The sequence below is a fragment of the Fundulus heteroclitus genome, unplaced genomic scaffold, assembly GCF_011125445.2.
Source record: "Fundulus heteroclitus isolate FHET01 unplaced genomic scaffold, MU-UCD_Fhet_4.1 scaffold_40, whole genome shotgun sequence".
In the NCBI taxonomy this organism is placed as follows: domain Eukaryota; kingdom Metazoa; phylum Chordata; class Actinopteri; order Cyprinodontiformes; family Fundulidae; genus Fundulus; species Fundulus heteroclitus.
Window position 1 is genome coordinate 1,434,894 of NW_023396813.1, and position 13,142 is coordinate 1,448,035.

Here is a 13,142-nt window from a genome sequence, read left to right on the forward strand (position 1 = left end):
CTATGAAACCACCAATATGCACATCCTTTTACTTTACTCAGTGTAGCCTGCTGGCTTGGTACTGAGCTGAAAATGGTGGCCCTGTGCATATTACTGTGCCCATTTCTATCTGCTGTGTTTAAACCTAATCACAGGAAATTGTCTGACTTGGTTTCATAGACGTGTTTTCTAACATCCTAAATCAGAACATTTCTGACTGCATTACAGACAAAATGGAGGTCATCCAATGGTACGGTACGGTACAGCCCTGTCTGTTCAGTCTGCACATGTACCCAACAAATACAGCATTGTTTCAAAGCTGAGCACTTGCAGAATGTTTGATTGAACCAAGTGCTCAATGCAACGTTCTGTTGCGCAGCTTTAAAAACTGACTCCAAAGAATGAGGCCTCCCAGCTATTACTAAACTCTTATGTGGGAACATGGTTTCTCTTGAAGCTACCATGTAGAACATAATGTGGCCGAATTAAAACCTTGTCAGCATCTTTCAAAAGCAACGAGGTATGTAGCCCGATCTGGATTTAAATGAATTACTCACCTGGAATGTCAAGCGGATTGTAAAATATCACTGGTACTGGAGAAAAATAGCTAAAATTCAGATTCCTGCAGCATTCAACCAACCAATCATATGAAGATGTCACCATTTTAGAAATCCCAAACAGCCACACTGACCACTTTAGAGTGGTTTAATTGCATGATGAATCCGACCGGCCAGCGGCTCTACTCCCTTATCCTACTCTATAGTGGCCTCTTTTTTTTTTTTTTTTTCTTTTTTTTTTTTCTTGGCTGAAGCCTGCCAAATTGTGATTTTTCTTTTTGGTGTAGTGTTAGCTCTGGTTTGTAGCATCATCAACTTGTCTCTTTACACAGATAAAGGCTGCCTGTCTATGAATATAAAAAGACCCTTTGCAAAGTTAGAGCAGCATCTATTTCATCATTAATAGTAAGGCAAGGCAAATCTATTTATATAGCACCATTCAGTACAAATACTATGCAAAGTGCTTTACATGATTAAAATATAGGAAATTAAAACAGAATAAAAGCAAGTAGGAATAAAATATAGATAGAAAATAGAACAAAAAAGTGGTGATTCAGTTATAACTAGAACAGCTGAAGGCAATCCTAAACAAATGTGTTTTTAATCTTGATTTAAAGGAACTCAGGCTTTCCGCACCTTTACAGTTTTCTGGAAGTTTGTTCCAGATAAGTGGAGCATAGGAACTAAATGCTGCTTCTCCGTGTTTGGTTCTGGTTCTGGGTATGCAGAGTAGGCTGGAGCCAGAAGACCTTAGTGGTCTGGAGGGTTTATACGCTGATAACAAGTCTGTGATGTATGTAGGTGCTAAGCCATTCAGGGATTTATAGACTAACAGAAGTATTTTAAAGTCTATTCTCTGAGATACAGGGAGCCAGTGTAAGGACTTTAGAACTGGGGTTATGTGCTCTACTTTCTTGGTCTTAGTGAGGACACGGGCAGCAGCGTTCTGGATCAGCTGCAGCTGTCTGGTCCACTTTTTAGGCAGACCTGTGAAAACACCGTTGCAGTAATCAATTCTACTAAAAATAAACGCATGGATTAGTTTTTCCAGATCCTGCTGAGACATCAGTCCTTTAATCCTGGAAATGTTCCTCAGGTGATAGAAAGCCAACCTTGTAACTGTCTTTAGGTGCTTTTGGAGGTTCAGGTCTGAGTCCATCACTACACCCAGGTTCCGGGCCTGATCAGTGGTTTTTAGTTGAAGCGACTGAAGCTGTGTGCTAACTTTTGATCTCTCCTCTATTGGTCCAAATATTATTACTTCAGTTTTGTTTTTATTCAATTGAAGAAAATTTTCACACATCCAGGCATTGATTTCTTCTAGGCATTTACTTAGTTCCTGAATTGGTTCATAGTCACCTGGTGACATGGTGATGTAGAGCTGTGTGTCGTCTGCATAGTTACGGTAGCTGATGTTATTTTTATTATCTGAGCAAGAGGGAGCATGTAGATATTGAAAAGGAGGGGACCCAGGATGGACCCTTGGGGAACCCTACATGTGATTTTTGTTGACTTTGATGTAAAGTTACCTACTGATAGAAAAAATTCCCTGTCCTTTAAGTAGGATTTAAACCAGTGGAGAGCTGTACCAGAGAGGCCGACCCAGTTCTCCAGGCGTTCTAAAAGGATGGAGTGATCGACAGTATCAAATGCTGCACTGAGGTCCAATAGAACCAATATGGTGGTTCTTCCAGTCTGTATTTATATGGATGTCATTAAACACCTTGATAAGGGTGGTCTCTGTACTGTGGTGAGCACGGAAGCCTGACTGGAAAACATCAAAGCGGCTGGTCGTTGTTAAGAAGGTGTTTAATTGTTGAAATACAGCTTTTTCAATGATCTTACTGATAAAGGAGGTTTGAGATGGGCCTGTAGTTCTGGAGTAGAAGTTTGTCTAAATTGTTCTTTTTCAGCAGTGGTTTTATAATTGCTGTTTTTAGTGACTGGGGGAAAACACCTGACAGAAGGGACGTGTTTATTATCTGAGTCAAATCAGACGCTATGACAGGCAAAACTTTCTTAAGAAAATCTTTGGGTAGAACATCAAGGCAGCTGGAGGAGGAACTTAGCTGCTGAATGATCTGCTCTAAGCTTTTGTGGTTTATTCAGCTGAATTGGACATTTTGTCAGGATAAGTCCCAGTTGGCTACAGCTTTGGTTCTAGAGTTGGTATGGATGTACAAACTGATCCTCTAATCTTTTAGATTTTCTCAGTAAAGAAGTTAACAAATTCATTGCAGGCCCTGGTGGGGTGGAGTTCAGAAGCCACGGACACAAGAGGATTTGTTAATCTGTCGACTGGAAAATAAGACACGAGCGTTATTAATGTTTTTCTTGATGATCTCAGAGAAGAAAGATTCTCTTGCATTTTTCAGTTGTAAGTTATATCTGTAAAGTCTCTCTTTATAGATGTCATAGTGAACCTGCAGTCTGTTCTTTCTCCACCTGCGTTCAGCTTTCCGACACTCCCTTTTTTCACATCTAACTGCTGGAGCATTTCTCCAAGGAGATTTATTCTTCCCGGAAAAAACCTTCACTATAACTGGAGCAATGCAGTCAATGATGCCTGAGACTTTAGAATGAAAGTTATCTACTAGTTCATCAGCTGAGTTGCAGCCCAAGGTTGAAGTATTGAATAAAGCTTGAATAAAAGTTTCCGTGGCATTGTCCTTAAAGGTGCATTTTCTTATGATGTCCCTTTGGCTAAATGAGTCACTGGAAATGGTACATTCAAAGGTAACGGAGAAGTGGTCGGATAAGGCAACATCAGTTACATTGACCTGTGAAATCTTTAGACCTTTAGTGATGATCAAGTCTAAAATATGTCCCTGTTTGTGTGTTGGCTGTTTAACATGTTGAGTTAAACCAAAGTTTCTAAGTGTGTCACACAGTTCTTTTGCACTTCTGTCTTTAGGGTTGTCAACGTGAAAGTTGAAGTCTCCCACAATAATTAAAAAGTCATAATCAACACATATCACGGACAGCAGGTGACTAAAATCCTTAAAGTTTGATGTGGACTTAGGAGGCCTGTAAACATTCAGAAACATAGTTCGTACTGGGCTCTTTACCTGGAGAGCCAAATGTTCAAAAGAGTCAAATTTTCCTAAAAAACACCTTTTTACACTTTAGTGAATCATTAAACAATGTTGCTACTCCTCCACCTTTCCTTTGCTGTCTGCTCTCACAAAGGAAATTGTAGTTTGGAGGTGTCGACTCCATCAGTATAGCTGCTTCACTAAATTCATGCAGCCATGTTTCTGTTAAAAACATTACATCAAGATTATTGTCAATAATGAAGTCATTAATTAAAAGGGATTTTCCTGACAGAGATCTAATGTTTAGTAAACCCAGTTTATATGACTTGGTGGTTGATGATGTCTATGTGGCAGGTTGCATCTGACAGTTTATGACTTTTAAGTACGATTGATTATTCCTGTTTGTTTTCCTTTTGCTTTTCTTATTTCTGCCACGTATCATAACAGATATTCCATATTCTCCGTCAAGAGGCCCAGGCTGATGCTGGAAGCGGTCTTGTCTGATAAATGTGCGGCCAGGGCCCGGTGTATATCACAAGGAAGTTATCTGAAGGTCTTCAGGACAGGCATGTTCTGTGATATGTAGAGGAGGATCTGGACCTCTGCGTCCTTTGGAAGATGCTGATTTAGTCACAGAACTGCGGTTTTCAGAATTAATATGTGGAGAGGATGTCAACTGTAGACCAATCTTAAGGACTTTGTTCATGTTATGGGAAAAATCAAGAAAAGGAACTTCTGGGCTTTGTGGAGAAGAAGGGGAGGCGGGTCCAGTCTGGACCGGTGTTCATGACGATGGAGGTTCTTGGTCCTGTCTTTGTCCTGCTGAGATCTGGGATGAATCCTCCTGTAGCCCTGACGTAGCCTCTTTCTGTGTCATCTTTCTGGCCATCTTTATCTTGGCTTGTTTGGGCTGTACTGGGCTTATCATTTGTTTTGGCACTGGTTGACCTCTGTTTTGGGAACAAAGCTAATGGTGCATGGTTTGACACCCCTGGTTTAAACATTAGTATACCAATTTAATCAAAGGTATTTTACTAGCTGGTAATCCAGCTTTATGTCAAAAGTTAACAAAACCTTTTTAGTTCTTTAAAGTTAATTGTTATTTCATGTGTTTAAGGGTTTCGTTTATTGCATTAAGACAGCTTTTATGAATGTTTAACAGTTAAATTGGTGGATAAACACCCAAAAGAAATACTGTAACACTAACACTTTATCAATTGGAAATATTGCTAAAGTATTACATTAGCAATATTCCACATGTGGCCTCTGGTAGTAAAGTCAAAAATCTTGGTGCTATTTTTGACCAAGACAGGTTATTGAAATCCCATATTAAAAAGGTTTCCAGAGTTTCCTATTTTCACCTTCTAAATTAGAAACATTCTGTCCAGGAGCAATGCTCAAAATGCTGCAGAAGGAGTTCTGATTAAAATCAACAAGAGGGATCACATTTTTCCAATTTTAGCCTTCCTTCACTGGTTTACTGTTAAATCAAAAATACAATTTAAAATTCTTCTTCTAACGTATAAAGCCCTTAATAATCAAGCTCCATCATATATCAGAGCTCTGGTTACCCCTTATGTTCCTAACAGAGCACTTTGCTCTCAGACTGCATGTCTTCTGGTGTATCCTAAAGTCTCTAAAAGTAGAATGGGAGTTAGATCCTTTAGCTATCAGGCTCCTCTCCTGTGGAACCAACTCCCAGTTTTGGTCCATGAGGCAGACACCCTGTCTACTTTTAAGACTAAGCTTGAAACTTTCCTTTTTCCATCCATCTATCCATCGTCTTCCGCTTATCCGGGGTCAGGTCGCAGGGGTAGCAGCTTCTGTAGGGAGGCTCAGACGTCCATCTTCCCAGTCACTTGGGCCAGCTCCTCCGGGGGAAACCCAAGGCGTTCCCAGGCCAGCTGAGAAATATAGTGTCTCCAGCATGTCCCAGTTCTTCCCCTGGGCCTCCTCCCGGTGGGAAGTGCCCAGAACATCTCACCAGGGAGGTGTCCAGGAGGCATCCTGACCAGATGCCCGAGCCATCTCAACTGGCTCCTTTCGACATGAAGGAGCAGCGGTTCTACTTTTAGTCCTCCCCGGATGACTGAGCTCCTCACCTTATCTCTAAGGGAGAGCCCAGACACACTATGGAGAAAACTCATTTCGGCCGCTTGTATACGGGATCTCATTCTTTCGGTCACGACCCAAAGCTCATGACCATAGATGAGGGTACGAACATAGATCGACCGGTAAATCGAGAGCTTCGCCTTTTGGCTCAGCTCTCTCTTCACCACAACGGACCGGTACAGCACCCGCTTCACAGCAGACGCCGCACCAATCCGCCTGTCGATCTCCCGCTCCATCTTCCCCTCATTTGTGAACAAGACCCCAAGATACTTGAACTTCTCCACTAGAAGCTGGCACTTGGGACTTTCCTTTTTGACAAAGCTTACAGTTAGAGTGGCTCATGTTACCCTGAGCTACCTCTATAGTTATGCTGCTATAGGCTTGGGTTACTAGAGGACATCAGGGTCTATTGTTCTTCAATTTTGCATTGCTTGTTGTCATTTAAGCTTTTACCTTTTTTGTTCTCTTTTTCTTCATAGTAGGTACACCTGGTCTTGCGTTCTGTTAGCTGTGGCATCATCCTGGGAAGACAGATCAACTGCTACTACCATCTAATGTAGAACTTCTGTGCTTTTTTGTCTGTCTTGTTGTGTCTCTGCTCTGTCTTCTGTAACCCCGAGTCGGTCGAGGCAGATGACCGTTCATACTGAGCCCGGTTCTGCTGGAGGTTTTTCCTTCCTGTTAATGGGGAGGTTTTTTTCCCCCTGTTGCTTCATGCTTGCTCAGTATGAGGGATTGTTGCAAAGCCATGGACAATGCAGACGACTCTCCCTGTGGCTCTACGCTTCTCCAGGAGGAAATGTTGCTTGTCAAGACTTTTATGCAATCAACTGGTTCCCTCATATAGGATTAAAGATTAAAAACTTCTTCCCTTTAAAGGCCAGCTAAAGATATTTTAAAGCTGCTTACAATTATGTTTGACTGTGTATGAATGGTTTGGTAAAATTCTGCCATCTAGTGTTTAAAATTAGAACTGTTTTTCCTTCAAAACACAATTCACGTTAAAAAAATTGTCAAAATAATATGGTAGGACATAGCAAAAATGTTTTTGATAACTTTTAATCCTCAATGTCGGAGGAATTTTTTTGAGTAACTTTGAATGCCATAACTGTGACAGTTTAGGAGTAGTTTTATCAAATGTAACACCACAAAATATGAAAAAATTACATCTTTGATGAGAAATAATTGAATTCCTGTAGGAGGTACCCCATTGCTCCAAGAGACTTTTCTGTAGGGACGGAGAAGGTACATATGCTTACCGAGTTTCATAATTCTCAGACAAAGCATGGCTCGGGGCTTACTGTTATGTGTTTTTAATGGTTTTCCACAAACTTGATTTTTGCAATGCGACAGCTGTTGTGGGAGTTTTGGGTGGAATATTGAACAATAGTAACTGAGTTCCCATCTTTACTAAATGACGAGACGGTGGTATAACGTTCCAGCACTTTTATTGAGAAACAGAGCAGAGATTCACATAGTTGGAAAGTAATCGCACCCTTCGGTTCCGCTGCAGTCTCTGTCTGCCCTGTCTCTGCCTGCCTCGCTTTCGGGCTTCCCCTAATACTGCACCGTGGCCTTCCCATGAGACAAAACAAAGACAGTCTATCGTAAACAATCAGTATCCCTCAGCAGCTGCAGCATTTGGCCTTGCAATCAGAAAACAGTGGATCTTATACACAGACATCAGGTCTCCATGCCTCCTCTGTCCGAGTGGTGTGAGGCCATAGTGACTTCAGAATAATAATTCTTATAACATTCCTCTCTTTTTTTTTTGATGATGGCGTCGTCAGCATCAAGACAAAACAAGATGACCCACCACTTGAAAATGTGAACAAAGCACAGAGGAACCATTTCTGTAAACTTGTAAAGTGGGACCCAAAGGGTTCCCGTGTTGGAACCGGGTAGTGCTGGAACTTTTAATACAGATCAACATGAATGCTTCATAGAGCTTTAACACACAAGATCAAAGATTTAGCTTTTGTCCACAATTTAGGATTCATCTAGTTAGGTAAGGCCTGTTTTAGGTACCTATGCGCACATTATTTTAAAATTACATTAGACTATGGTAAGCTAAACCCTGTTCAGTAACCAAGGTCGAATCCGTCTACTCTTCACCCACCCTGAATACCCTCCTACTCCTTTCTCCACTCACCCCTACGATGGACAATAATCCACCACTCCAAACTTACAACACCAGGAGCAAAGGCAGGAGAGGTTCAGTGCGGGCAGGGGAACCCCAGAAAAAGCTACCCCCCCAGGGGATAGTATAAACTGGCAAGGCCCCCCTCCCAGGGAGATCTGCTCTCGGCCAATCTGAGCCTGGAAACCCTGTATTGAATCTAAGTGTTAACATTACCAGCTAATGTTAAAGGATCTTTAGAGCCAATCCGATCCTGGTTCTTCCTATATTCAATTCAATTCAAAAGTTTATTTCAAACCTGCACACATTTTACAATACATATACTGATAAACAATACAGATGCATGGCTTGAAAGGGGGATGGAAGAAGCAAAAGCTTATACATGTCCAATCCCCTCCCGCTCATCCCAGGGACACTCCCAAGACCTGCAAACGACAAGACAAAGACAAACGACACATCCACACTCATGCATACAAGACAACACACTGGCCCAACTATCTCCTTCCCTACACCACACCACCCTCATAGAACATCACTCACTCTCTTCCAGGTATTTTCTCAGGACATCCCGCTTAAATATTTTTTTAAAAAGATTTATGTTTTCACAACACTTTTGTTCCTCCGATAAACTATTCCAGAGGGTGACACCACGACTTGAGATGCACATTGATTTCAATGTAGTTCTTACTTTTGGTTGGTATAATTGATTTTCGCCTCTAAGATTATAAGTGCTAAGTGCCTCCCGCTCCTGAAAAAGTTTTAAGACATTATCTGAAAGAGAGCCAGTTGACGCTCTAAACATTATTTGCGCAGTCCTTAAATTTACAAGATCAAACAATTTTAAATTGGAAGAATTTATAAACAATAAATTAGTGGGATGTAAATAATTTACTTTATGAGCAATTCGAATAGCTCTTTTTTGTAGTGTAACCAGGGGCTGAAGATTGGTCTTAAAGTTGTTTCCCCAAACTTCAATACAATAATTCAGATATGACATAACAAGTGAATGATACAAGAGGAACAATGCATTTTGACTGAGGAAGTGACGTACTCTGTTCATCACTCCCACACATTTTGCAACTTTTGTGCGCAAATAATTAATGTGATCTTTCCAGGACAATGTCTCATCTATAATCACACCCAAAAAAGTATTTTTTTTAACCCTCTCTATGCTTACATTATCAATAATAATTTCAATTGGTACATTAGTTTTCCGTTTGCCAAATAACATTAGTTTAGTCTTTTTCAAATTTAGTGATAATTTATTGTTGTTGAACCATTTCTTTAACTTGTTCATTTCGATTGTTGCTTGCGCCAAAAGTTGCTCCAAGTTGTCTCCAGTGCATACAATACTAGTATCATCCGCAAAAAGTACAAACTTCATAACGGAAGACACATTGCTAATATCGTTTATATACATAATAAATAAAGTTGGACCCAAAATGGAGCCCTGCGGTACTCCACATGTTATGCCCCTGAGCCCAGATTTATGTTTTCCAAACTGTAAAATTTGCTTTCTATCCTCCAAATAGCTCTGCAACCACTTGTTAGGTAACCCTCTGATGCCATACCTTTCCAGCTTTTTTAATAGTAAACTGTGATCAATAGTGTCAAATGCCTTCTGTAAATCAATAAAAATTCCCAAAACAAATTTACGTTTATCAATGCCATCTGTAATGCTTTCAATTAAATCAATTAATGCAAGTGATGTGGACCTATTTTGTCTGAACCCATACTGGCTTTCGGTTAACAATTTATTTTGTTCTATGAAACTGCGAAGCCGACAATCAAATAATTTTTCTAAGATTTTAGAAAACTGTGGCAAGAGTGAAACCGGACGAAAGTTGGTGAAAGTATTCTTATTTCCAGATTTGAAGAGTGGGATTACTTTAGCAGTTTTCATTCTATTGGGAAAGAGTCCATTTTGGAAGGATAGATTGCAAATGTGTGTAAATGGTTTGATGATTTCTTCCGCCACCCCTCGAACCAATCTCATGTCTAAGTCATCTATGTCACGTGACTTTTTGTTTTTACATTTTTTAAATACACTCAAAACCTCTTGTTCATTTGTAGGGGCCAAAAACATTGAATTGAAATTGTCATATCAAATCAAAAGGTGCATAAACCATAGATATCTGTGTGTTTGAAGCAAACAGTTTCCATTTTTTTTTTTACCCCATAAAACCATATTGATCAACATGATGTAACATTAAAGTGTAGATCTCATAACACAAAAAAAATCAAACATGTGAGTCAGTGGAACAGAGCAGTTAAACAAACAGCAACACAATATGAGAAGAGTCCTAAACGTCAAGAACGCAAAGTTAAGAAAGCCTTCAGGCCATTCAGGCACAAGGCAGAAATTAATCTAATCGCGCTTAGTGTCTCTTTCTTCAACTCCTCCCGTTGAAGAATAAGGAATCAGAGTTCTCTGGCTTCTTCATCCCCAGTCCTCTTCTGGTTCCTCCACGCAGGCTGGACGATTGAGCTGGATGGTAATAAGTGTTCAGTTCTGGATGGGCACTGAGCATTTTATTTTGCATTTCTCTCTAATAAAACACTTTGTGAAGATGGTCTGCAGACACGAGTCCTTGTTCCCACTAGAGAACAGAAACAAGGTGTAATTAGTGTTTTTATCAAAACCCCTTTCATGTGTCATTTATTAAAACATTCTTCAAGCACTTTCACATTCAAGATATTTCTGTGCACAATTATTTAGCTCTCAGAATTCTGCAATTTAATTATTAGTTAAAAGAGTAATCTTTAAGTTCAAATGTATCTGCAGTAAATTCATAATAATTCTTAACAGAATGCTTTCAATGTGTGTCTTAACTGTTGTCTGACAGTTGAAGTTCTCTGCAACATAATTTCATCAACACATTCGTTTCATGTCATTTCCCAATTATTTTAAAAAACCCAACTGAGAAAAAGAAAGCCTTTCCATGTGAAAGCCTTTTCCCTCTTTCTCTCTCTTTTTTTTTGTTTTTTGTTTTTTTTTTAAAGAAAGCGAAGGTGCTGTTCTGCACAGAAAAGACAAAATATTTATACCATGCTGCTACTGTTCAAGGATGCCAAGGTTCTACAACACAAAACAAAGCAGAGAGCAGGAGAGAACAGAAGTTTTTTTGAAAATGTTCTAACATTGTTGAACAACTAAAGCTACTTAAGCAAATCAGAATTAGTTCCCAGATTAAGAAGTTCTTGGATGAACGCGTCTCTGCGTTCCTATTTGTCTAGGCCTCTGCAATCTGATCTATGATCTATGTATTCTTAGTGCCTGGTCAGGAAAGGTTAAGGTTCTCCGAAGCTTTCTGTTTTCAGCAACCCTGAAAACCCAGAACCCTTTACAGTCAGTGTAAGGTGTCAGATGACATGTGGGACCACCTTGTCGTCCCTCTGGTTCCACCAGCTGTGTCAAGTCCACAGCAGCTCGTCCTGGGTGCCATGCCCCAGGGGTCTCCACACCGCCCTGTGTGGAACGTCTCTCATTGTAAGGATCTCACCTTACGTCCCGTTCAAAACAGGAGTTCCAATGTGGGGTGTCTTTGCTGCTTTAATGTTCCTCAGAGAAAACCTTCATTCATTGATATCACCTTCAAGCTGTTACCCTTTTATCATCACAGCCCCCCAACCATCCTGACCAGATCCAAAATGTCCCCATAATCTAATCTAATTAAATTAATCTTACTTATTTTCTGTATGTAGGACGATAACCATTAAATTATCCTGATCTAAAAGCCCTCAGGTTAACAGGTTAACTGGTTAAAAAGACTTTTGAGTTATTTGTGTTCTAGTTGAAAGATATTAAATCTCCATAAATATTGTAACCATTGTACCCTGATGCTTTAATCCTAAATTTACCCATGTTAGTTAGTAGGATGTGTCATTATGCTAATTTTATTGCAACATTACCCATTTTAGCCAGTAACCTTTTCTTTGCGTTTTATTGATGCCTGCCAGAGTAGCAGAAATCAGCCTACTCTAAGATGTTCATTAAATGAAATGCTATTTAAAAGTCCAGATTACTCTACCTATATAGTGAAAACTAATTAATTCATTTATTTATTAAACTGTTGATATAAAACCCACTTAATTTATTAAGTTGATCCAAGATTCCATCAAGGTGCTTCTTTAAAAGTTTTCACCTTTACATAATCTTAATGTGTTTCGTAATGTGTGTTTTGTTTTAATTGTGTACAACAAAATCTGAAGTGAAATGCATGAAGTCGTGTCTGCAGAACTCATCTGTGTTTGTTGTCGAAGGTTGTCCGATGCCTTAGTCATAGTCCTTCAATGTCCATTTTTAGTCCAATGTCTGAGATCAACAGCCAAACATTCTCCTTCCCTTCAACAGTCCATCCTCCAGTCCTCACGCCTGCAAACAGAATGAATTCTGCCAGCATTTTTTGCCAATGAAAACGCTCCATAGGTTGAAAAGAAATTACAGCAAAACAGTCACAAACATTTTAACTACAGTGTTCCCTCTAACATGACAAACATAAAAGAAACAAAACAAAAGGATAGAAAAAAATAAATCAAACTGTGTCTCTGACAAAATAAAACTCAAAACTGGATCAGGCTGAAGTCAATGACATCACCTTAAGTCCTTGTCCCAAGGATCAGCCCCCCATGGCACTGTGGCACTGTTTCTGCATTCTCTCGCATCTGAGAATGTCTAAAATGAGACTAAATCTCTATGTTAGCACAATCCTATCATACTGACCAGGTTTCTTTGCAAAGAAAAAGAAGCAGAAAGATAGAGCTGTTAATAGCAGAAAGCAACAAACATCTTTAAGACACCACCTTTCCTGCTGGAAGATCTGGCATAACTTGGTTAAAACTAAGTATAATTTAGTGGCCAAATCTGATTATAACTCCTTACCGCACTGCTAGCACTGTCTTTTCAGAGTCTCCTGTTGGCAGAAAGGTGGCGTCTCCTTTAATCTGAAAGCAATAACTCAGAGAAATAATAGCATGCAGTTAAAACCCTGGTCCCCTTAGCGTCCGTTTAACGTGATGTTTTTCCCTTTTTTTTCTCTGATCCTGGGAAGGTTTCTATTCTTCCCCTTTCCTTTGAAACTCTGTTCAAAACACCTCCAAAAGAAAGAAAACAAAAAAACTAAAACAAAATTGTTTTCCAAGGAGCACAATTGTATCTTTTCCAATATGACATAGGTTTTTTTGACTTATTACAAACCTTTTTGATTTCCTTCTGGTCCTTTGACCATGTGTATTTGCTGTTAGTAATAATTTTATTCATATATACCTTTTCAATCTAAATTGGTCAAGTGTGAAACTTTAAAACAATTATTTTTCCCT

At 39.6% G+C, this 13,142-nt stretch overlaps 1 protein-coding gene across 3 annotated transcripts in view; it reads left to right on the plus strand.

Annotated features, from left to right (window-relative positions):
- zfr (zinc finger RNA binding protein) overlaps positions 1-13,142 on the plus strand; it is a 72,595-nt gene that overhangs the window by 33,760 nt on the left and 25,693 nt on the right. The gene's annotated exons all lie outside the window — the stretch shown is intronic.